This window comes from Ochlerotatus camptorhynchus, unplaced genomic scaffold (genome assembly GCF_037179485.1).
Source record: "Ochlerotatus camptorhynchus isolate MF236.1 unplaced genomic scaffold, CSIRO-AGI_Acam_v1.1 ptg000008l, whole genome shotgun sequence".
Classification (NCBI taxonomy): Eukaryota; Metazoa; Arthropoda; class Insecta; order Diptera; family Culicidae; genus Ochlerotatus; species Ochlerotatus camptorhynchus.
Genome location: NW_027040500.1, coordinates 2,062,831 through 2,073,069, shown reverse-complemented (window position 1 = coordinate 2,073,069; position 10,239 = coordinate 2,062,831). Strand labels below are relative to the sequence as shown.

Sequence of the window (10,239 nt, the reverse complement as noted above, 5' to 3'; positions counted from 1 at the left end):
TGATTGATTGGCGATAAAATTATTGAAATTGGTCTTCCACATATTTTTTGAACTGTATCAAGACGCCGTATCACTATTATTAGGAGTGATGGCCATTGTTTGACTAATAGCATTATCACAGCAAGGCATTACACTTCGAATAAAGTGCACTGCCGTACTGGGAGTTGTTCTCCAAATGTCATAAGGTTCTATCAGCCCCTTGTCGAAGAACTTACGCCTTTTATTAAAAATTGCCGGACAGTGGCATGGCAAATGTTCCGAGTCTTCCTTTTCTATGCCACAGAAGCGACATACATCATCTTGAAGTTTTCCAATCAGCTTCAAGTGATAACGGCTCGGACAATGACCTGTTATAATGGCAATGGAAGTGTTCTTCCAGTTTTCCTCCACTTTTGATGATTCCTTCGCTTTTAGCTCCATTCTAAGAGATGCAGCCGATAAGCCACAAAAGGACTCTGGTCCTATGAATTTATGAGAAGATCCGAGTATTGCTAGTGCATCGGCTCTTTTATTTCCGTCAATCCCGCAATGACGAGGAACCCAATATAAGTTGACTTGATTATGACAAGACAATATTTGAAGTGATTGAACTGTTCTTATGCTGCTACTGCTTTCAAATAAGCCGATTCTTTTTTTTAATTTTTATTTTTGCCTGTGTGAAAATATTACTGCTCAATTGTTTTTTTTTTTGGTAGTATAAATGCGTAATGCAATTCTGTTCAATCCAGCTTTCCACGCTCGGTAATGATGGTCTGCACGGGTTTTAAAACGCATCGTTCAGTGTACTTCATGGCACCAGCTGGTTGTCACAAATAGTTTCCTCCCCCACAAATATTCAATATATTTTGGGCTTGATCGATAGGGTCTGCGCCATGAGCAATTTTAGTAAATCTCTTCTTATTTGAGAACCTTTTTTTTCAAACTGACACATTAAAAAAAACCAAGGAGGCAAATGAGCTTAAATTATGCTCATTTGTGATTATTTGGCTTACATTTTAATAAAATGTGAATAAAGTTACAACAGTTTAATTTTGTATGGATCAAAATTGGAGGTTTGTTGACATTAATATTGCTGTCAAATTAAAAAATTTCATTTGATGTGGCTAAAAAAAAGGATTATTGACAAATGTTAGAAGTTTCCACCAGTTAAAACATAAATTGAAAACAAATTACGAGTGAGCAGAAAAAATATTGATTGTTGGTGGCCAGTGCCTTATAAAGGATTAAACGTTAAAAATCTCTATCGCAGAAGAAGTAAAGCTACCTGTTAGATAGAAAACTAATTTAAATCAAATCGACTCCAGTTACCCATGTTGATGTTATTTGTGACAAGTGCCCATTAAATATTACGTATCGCCGCATACATACGTAAAAACAAAAGTTTTGCGTTGCGTAATATTTGAACAGGTCCCAACTATCGAGCATGACGCAGCCTTTCCGCATCTTCCCACATTTGGGCCCGTAGTTTTGAATAAAAATCGATCGAAGTAAGCCGCATTGTTTATGTTTAGAGCGTCGTATTGTTGTGTCTATATTGAACATTTATTTATTTGATTTCAATTGGAACTCTTTTCTGGAACATTGAAGGATAGTTGGATTCCAAAACACATCACAGCTAAGTTATTGTCCAAATCTATGCATTTAAATTTTTATCTTCTCAAATTTTTGCTTTTTTTTACCGAATTTGGCCACCTGAAACAATCAATCATTTGGTTCAAATTTCAGGCATAAAACATTAAATGTAAAGTCAATATTTTTTTTAAATTATGGACAGTTTTAATGTTTTGGGGCCTCGATTAGCTCAGTCAGTAGAGGCGCAGCTACAAAGCAAGACCATGCAGGAAATAACTGGGTTAGATTCCCGGTCAAGTTTAAGAATTTTTCGAGTTGGAAAATTTTTCGACTTCCCTGGGTATAGAGTATGATTGTAAGTACTTGCCACACATTTATTCTAAAACAAAAATGGTACAGGCATCGAAAGCTCTTTTTTTTCTTAATTTGTTTTCCGTACTGAGTATCAATGCTTCCGACGCCAGGCAAGGGAGGCAGCTCCCACACCTGGGCCCTAGCTATCGACCCATCAACTCATAGACCGGAGACCAACGGCTTTTCATCCCTGCGTGATCAGAGATTTTATGCCTCAGAGAATCCCGGCGGCGCCGACTGGGATTGAACTCTGGCCTTTTGGGGTGAGAGGCAATCACACTTACCACTACACACACGGCGACTCTATCGAAAGCTCATAATTAATAACTGTGGAAGTGCACCTAGAACACTAAGTTGAGAGTACGCAATAAGCTAATATGCGATAAGCAATAATCTTGAAATGCAAAGAAGAAACAGTAGAAACAGAAGAAGACTTTTTCTGAAAATGCAGAGAACACCGTTAAATTAAATTTTTAAATGAGTTTGTCACTCATTTCGAATGTTCACACGAACAGTGCTGACAATGGACTGAAAAAATAATTACCCGTTTTAATCATGGCTTTTGAAAAACTTCAATGGATTATATAATTTTATAAATATGTTGCTTTCCACCATATTGAGTTAAAATAAAACCTATTATTAAGCGAAGTATTGTAAATCGCTTTGTTTGTACGCTATTTAATTTGTCATGCAAAGATGGTAAGATAACATGCCAACGTTCTATGATTTTTTTTTTCTTGGTTCGCGTGTAGCCTAGTCACTGATCATTCAGGAAATCATTTTAAAATATTCCAATAAGCAAATCGCATTTAAATGACGGAAATACGCATTTGTGATTCGAAATTACAAAATCATTTTGAAAACAACTCCCACTAGCACTTAACCAACTCCAGCAGCGCACAAGGTCACTCAAAGTGCAAAAATTGATTTCTGATAGTCAATCCAATTTATTTGCTAAACAGAAAACTATGCAAACAACAAACAATCAGCGACAGCTGGCTGCCTATCGAATGGCGACAAACAATTACAACACCCTGCCCACCATCGCCCAGTTCCCCCAGCCGGTCGTGGCAAATATGTTCGCAAATAGATTCTCCCGCACTCTCTCTCTCTCTCTCGCTCTCTACATTATCATGTGCATAATTTCATTAACTGCACATATTTCACACTAATTGATAAAACATGCTCTGACTGCCATCGTGTGTCACTTTTCCTACCAATCGTCGTTGATGTCGTTGATGTGGGAGACAAATTCCGCTGCACATTTCTACCGGCAATTGAATTTCCATGGTCCTCGACAAAAATAAAAACCCGACAATAATGGCACACCAAGCCGACGAAGCCAGTGACTGGGTGTGTGGCAATTTAATTAAATTTAACTCTACCATGATCGGGCGAATGCTACATTGTTCCAGTATCTGCTGCACTGCTTTTAAAACGCATTTTTACCTCTCATTTGGCTTTTGCTTTCTACACACATCATCTCCTCAGCAACTTTGTTTCAAAAACTGAAATCTGTGTCATGAAATCACGTACTGTCATGCATGCATGTTTGGGTGTTTGCATCATTTGTTCCAATTGCATTACTCTACTTGCGTTACAACACCGGAATTTTCGCTAGCTTTTGTTTGTTTTTTCTGTTTTTTTTTCTTTTTGTTTTTAACGTATTTTCTTCTACTTGCTTACTTTGTACAACATGTTTTTCTCTTTTTATTCTTTATTTATTTACGATCTATTATTTGTTCCTTCGAAACCAAATTGAACTGTTTTGTCTCCCTCTAGCAGTTTCGTCAGGTAAGAAGACTTTTGTTGATAGTTTTGTTTTTGTTTTCGTCTGTCACTTTTTTTTTCTTCCTCATGCCGCTAGTACGACGATGATGACGACCACAACGACGAGACAATGACGGGTTATGTTTCGTCGTGATGTTTCTTCATTTTTAAGAAAAGCAAAAGTATCATTGAGGGTTGCTTTTTGAAAAGTGGATCAATTTTTTTCTTCATTCGGGAAAAAGGGATTCACATCGATTAGTCTGATATGTTAGGGGGGGTTATGATATTGTGTGTGTAGAAAAGTCGTCGCTATATAGCCAACCTGTTTTGCAATATGTATTGTTGTTTTGTTTACTCTAAAGATTGTGTGATATAGTAGTACTATGACAACAACTACTTGTCACATCCTTCCTTATTACGCGCGTGTGTTTGTGTGTAGTAGGTGTGTGTGTATGGATAGGTTTCTATAGGATATGATTAAGAGTAAAAACGTGATAGTCTTTAGGGTTAAATAAATTCGATCTACTTGAGCTTTTCACTAAGTTACTAGACAATCTTCACTTCTTGCTTCGGGCATCTACTTCACTGTTTACTCGTTTTCCTTGTGTAGTTTTTCTTCAATAGAGCTAAATTTTCACTGTGTCACCCTGTTTATTTTGTCATTTTTTTTTTTAGTTTTTTTTTACTGCGCTAATAAGCTTTCACAAAAGACATTCTCTATCATTTAATTCTCATTCGAATGCGTTCGAATGCTTTTAGAATCCCTAAATAAGTTTATACAAAATATATGTATGTATGTAACGCTTCCTTTTGGATCTCAACGCTTTCCTCGAATTTCACCTCGCGCTATTTACCTTTTCTTTTTTTCTTCTTTTGTTGTTTTTCTACTGAAACGAACACCTGGCTCATTGGCAGAACACGCTAATCTATTTGTATGTTTCCTTATTTTTGCTTGCACTGCACTGTTGAACGAAAAACATTCCTTTGCTTCTGTTTCAGCTTATTTCCAACGCGCTTTTGATACTACTTGGCTTGCGTAAATTGCTCTCACTAGATGATGACGCGTGCACGGTGCAACTAGGGGGGAAAATAATCGGATACTTATTTGTGATGCTACTCACTACTCTTTACCTAGATTTCTGGCTTTTTAGATTTCTGTTTTTTTTTCTTCTTCTGATGGTTGATTCTGCAACTAAGTACATTCTCTTACGGTGTGTTCTGTGTTGAGGATTTCCAACAACAGACTTTGGCACTTTACGAGTTGCATTTGTAGGTTCCCTTCCGTTAATTTATTATTTCACTTTGCTTAACAGCATTCAGTTTCAGACAGTTTGTATGGTTAGGTAATCAAATTATAATCCTGCAGATTTCTTTTACTAACGTGGCCTGACTTCTTTTTTTTAACAACGACTTCAAGTTTGATTTTCTTAACTCGCCCGCGCTTATCAACATTATTGATTGATACCAGAATATTCCTCTATCAGATGGGGCATTGTTTACCAAAGCAACCAGCCTGTTTGTAAGAAAATTCTGCATTTGATTATGCAATTGAAAGATCAATTACTGGTCTCAGTGGATTTCTGTACCAAACAGAATAGTAAATCTTAAGAATGTTCAGTTGAGTATCATTTGAGAGTGTTAGGAGACGTGTTTTAAAAGATAAAAAAAAAGTACAGAACGTTCTTCTTATTATTCTCTCATATAACCGGCAGCACTTCCGAATTTACAACGGCAATTATCATTAGATTTTCTGATAACGTTAAATAAGACTTATGAATATAAAAGTTCAATTTTTTCTCAGTGTAGACGGTATGTTTGTAACTGTCGGTTGTCCCGAGGGTTATTAAAGGTTTCAAGTTGCGAGAAGTGGCTGGGAAGAAATAATTCTGATTTGCTGTGCAAATGCAATGCCGTTTCGACGGTCATCAGCATTAGAAGACTATCATCATCTTCATCGTATGGCCTTGGGTAAATTTTAAAAACTAAACGTTCTGACTGCGGAGGCTACGCCACTCGAGTCAGTTTCGCCTCCACAGTCATTCGACAAGCAGGACTGCATTTAGCAGATACATAAAACTGTATCGCCTAGGTGGATCACTGTGATGACTACCGGAATCGGTTTCGAAGGAATACGACAAAGGAACAATAGCCATTGCAAATGACCACCACGTAAAGCCTGGTACGTAGCTGAAAAGTAATGACATTTTTACGTGCTACGGGATAGGTCACGGACTGCTTAAGAAATTACTTTTCCTTAGCATTTCTTGACCCAGTACGCAGTTCAAAAGAAATCGGTAAAGAAAAGACCGATTACATTAGTATCGTGATCGCATTCTGAATGTAAATTCACTTTCCTTGCGGAATAATGGTCTGATCAATTATTCCGTTAGGTAATTTTAAAGTTTGCTGTAAAAATGATGTTTTGGATGCATTTTAACAACATAAAAACTGATAATTGTTGATTTTAAAATTAGACGACAGCCCCCTATGATCTCAAAATTTAGCAAAAGACACCTGCCTATAGCTGTCAAATTTACTTTTGGGAATATTCCTAAAAAATTACTTTTCCGTTTCTTTTCAGCTGCGTACCAGGCTTAAGCAGACAGCCGCAGTGGCGAATAGCACGTTCGGCACAGCTCGTGTCAGCTAGCAGCAATACACGGCCACCCCCACCATCAAAGGGCCTGCATGGACTGCAGCGTGATGAAGCGTTATGAAAGGCGTATCAAGGGCGGAGGAGACAACACATTTTTTGTCGTGTTGTCATTAGGCAGAACGTCATTAGATCTAGTGGGTAACTAGTTTTTCAACATTGTAATTTTATATTTATTCTAGTCTAGTACCGACAATTACTCTAATTCACGAGAATTTAAAATAATTTCAGAAGACTCACAATTTTTAAGTACGAGATCTAAATCCTTTTCCAAATTCCGATACTCAAAAAAAAAAATCACCCAAAGTCAAAGTTTGAAGAGTCTCCTATTTTTCTCAGAGTCATGTAAACTTTTCATGGCTTACGATCTTGAACATTTCTTCGAGTCTGGGATGTTTTTTCAACGCCAGGCGTATCGCACCAATTCCAGAATCTGGAAGATTTGTTCTGGATCTTGTTTAGTTTTCTAAACATGAGATCTCATTGAAAATAAGCAGGAGATCTGGAAAATTCGAAAGCCCCTGAATCTTGAAGACTTGTCTGTGCCCGGAAATTTTAAAAACAAGCGTTACTTTTCAAATCGACTGGTCTGAATTAGCTCGGAAACAACTCATTAATAATTTAACTTCACTAATTTTCATTAATGTTCATTCCAAGCAGAGTCATAGTGAGGATTTACTACGTCCTTGGCAAACCGTGAAAATGACACCCCTTTCTTAATTGATTCAAGTAAGAAGTAGCCATGTTTCGAATAAGAAAAGTTTGCAATCTTGTTAATTCTTGTCTGGAAACTTTTGGATGTTTTACCACAAGTTCCCTTGCAACTCTTATTAGAGTTTCCCTTGGATGACTGATGAGAACTTCTTCTTCTCAGGATCGTTGTCAGAATTTTCTCGGAATCATCCTCAAAATTCTGCTGAAATTTTTCTCAAAACTGTACAGTAAATTGCGATGGAATTAAAAAAAAACGTGTTGATACTCTCATCTCCTTTTTCTGGAATTTCCTGCACGATCTCCGTGGAAGACTTCTCAGAACTACTTTGAAATTTTGAAACTTTTAAAATTCGAAATTACTAGGGCAAGGTAGGGCAAGAAGTGTCACGGGACAAGATGGTTCATCGACATGATTTGTTTACAGTTGACAGTTCTTTTGCAGTGCTGCCAGATACATTATTGAACTAATTTAGATCGATCCCTGCGGTGACTACCGGAATCGATTTCGGGAAAATTTTAGGTGAACCAACGTTGTCGAAGGAATATGACAAAGGAACAAATTCATTGCGAAGGACCGCCACGTGAGCGTCGTCGTCGTCAATCAGGCTAAGGCTTTGTTGTCCTCTGCTTTCCAAAGAAGTCGTCTCCACTCTACTCGATCCATGGCCACACTTCGCCAGCTTCGTAGTCTGCGAAGGGTCCGCAGGTTGCCTTCTACTTGGTCGATCCACCTTGCCCGCTGCGCGCCTCTTCTTCTTGTTCCTGTTGGGTCGCGTTCTAGAACCATTTTCACTGGTGAAATTCGTGGTTCATTCGCCTCCTCCACGTTCCGTCATCCATCTGCACTCCACCGTAGATGGTACGCAACACACCTTGCGTTCGAAAACACCAAGGGCGCGTTGTTCCTCCACGAGCATAGTCCAGGTCTCGTGGCCGTAGAGGACCACCGGTCTAATCAGCGTCTTCGAATTTCTCTGCTGGTTGCATTTTCGGCGGTTACCAGTGAGCCCAAATACACGAACTCATTGACCTCCTCGATTTCGTCACCGTCAATCTGAACTCGGGGTGAGAGCCTAACATTGTCTTCCCTAGAACCTCTTCCTTTCATGTATTTTGTCTTTGATGCATTGATGGCAAGTCCAATCCGCCTAGCTTCAGGCTTCAGTCTGATGTACGTTTCCGCAATCGTTTCAAAGTTCCGTGCCATGATGTCGATGTCAACGGCTAAGCCAAGAAGCTGGATGGACTTCCTGAAGTTCGTGCCACTCGTGTCTATCCCAGCTCTTCTGATCATACCTTATAACGCGATGTTGAATAGCAGACACGAAAGTCCATCACCTTATCGTAACCCCCTTCGAGATTCAAAGGGACTCGAGAGTGTCCCGATACTCGAACAACGCACATCACTCGATCCATCGTCGCCTTGACCAATCGCGTCAGTTTATCCGGAAATCCGTACTCGTGCATAATCTGCCATAGCTGATCTCGATCGATTGTGTCATATGCGGATTTGAAATTGATGAACAAATGATGTGTGGGCACGTTGTATTCGCGGCATTTCTGCAGAACCTGCCGAATCGCGAAAATTTGGTCCGTGGTAGCGCGGGCACCCATGAATCCCACCTGGAAATGGCCCCACGAACTCTCTTGCAAATGGTGACAGGCAGCGGCATAGAATTTGGGAGAGTACCTTGTAGGCGGCGCTCAGCAGTGTGATCGCGCGGTAGATGCAGCAATCCAACTTGTCGCCCTTTTTGTAGATTGGGCATCCGACACCTTCCATCCACTCCTCCGGTAATATCTCCTCCTCCCAAATCTTGGCAATTACCCAGGGCAGCGCTCTAGCCAGTGCTTCACCACCGTATTTTAATAGCTCACTTGGTAGTTGATCTACACCAGTTGCTTTGTTGTTATTCAGCCGACCGATCTTCTCTTCGCCACGTAGGCAGTCAGCTTGAAATAAATTTGAAATGCTCTCTGGGAGAACCTTGAAAATTTATTTATAATTGTCCAGTGATTCTCGGCAGAACACTCCATAAAATAAATGAAAGTCGTCCTTGAATAAGATTTTAATCTTTTTCTTGGGTTTTGCTGAAGCTTTCTTCAATTTTTTTTATTCACATCAATTCTCCTTAGAATTCCCATGCAATTCACATCAGTATTGACTTAAAATTATCTAGGAGTTCTTTGATTTTTCTGAAGATACACAAGCAATTCTGATTAAATTTATTCCTAGAAGCCCTTGAAATAAACCTCGGAATTTCCATAAAATTCTTTGCACATTTAGTTTGGAATTTTAGACTTGAAATTCGATTCCGTTGGTGTTTTCACGGATCTTGTAACCCTCTTCAAAATCGCCTTGGAATTTCCACAGAGCTACTTAAAAAATACTCTGAACTCACACAATTGACTTGGAGTTCTAATCAAAACTCTCTTAGTCTTACTTCTTTTTCGCATATCAAGCTTGTTGCTTATTGCGTGCTCTCAACTTAGTGTTCTAAATGCACTTACACACTTATGAATTGAGAGCATTCGATGCCAATACCAATGCATGAATTTGTAATATTGTGTGGCAAGCGCAATCATACTCTATGCCCAGGGAAGTCGAGAAAATTTCCAACCCGAATGATTCCCTCGACCGGACCGGGAAACGAACCCGCCGCCTTCGGCTTGGTAATAACGTGCCTTTACTGACTAGGCTATGAGGCCCCAACTCTCTTAGAGTTGATCCCAAAACTTCCTGGGACATCTTCTCTGAAATACCTTGGCGTTATCTCTAATCCTCTTGTTCAAAGTGACTGTATCCTGAAAATCTAGACAACATACTTAAAAATAACTAACTTTACACGTGACTGAATCGTCTTTGACATAAAGGATCAGACGTAAACAAATATTTCATGTAAAATTAAGTGCTCCGAGACAGAAAAGTCCGTTACAAAAGTACGTTTGATTGAGTTGAATTTTGTGTCTGTTGTGACTCAATTTTATGTCAAAATTGATGCTCGTATATGTGAGTCTCAGAGCACCTACATGTACATGATTTTTTCTAAGTGTGCAGTGCAAGGGTCTTGACATGTGTAGAAGGTCGAAATTCTATTTTTTTTTTAATAGAGGACGGAGTATATTTTTTCCCGATGAGTCATCGAAATTCACGGATTTCTCCCGATCTTCCGATA

The 10,239-nt window shown here is 39.0% G+C and overlaps 1 long non-coding RNA gene across 1 annotated transcript; it reads right to left on the bottom strand.

Annotated features, from left to right (window-relative positions):
* Positions 1 to 676: 676 nt before the first annotated feature.
* Positions 677 to 9,359, bottom strand: LOC135699008 (uncharacterized). Its single transcript, XR_010517509.1, has 2 exons — positions 9,270 to 9,359; positions 677 to 9,050 (listed from the first exon to the last, which is right to left on the bottom strand). It is a non-coding gene; the product is annotated as an uncharacterized LOC135699008 (long non-coding RNA).
* Positions 9,360 to 10,239: the final 880 nt, after the last annotated feature.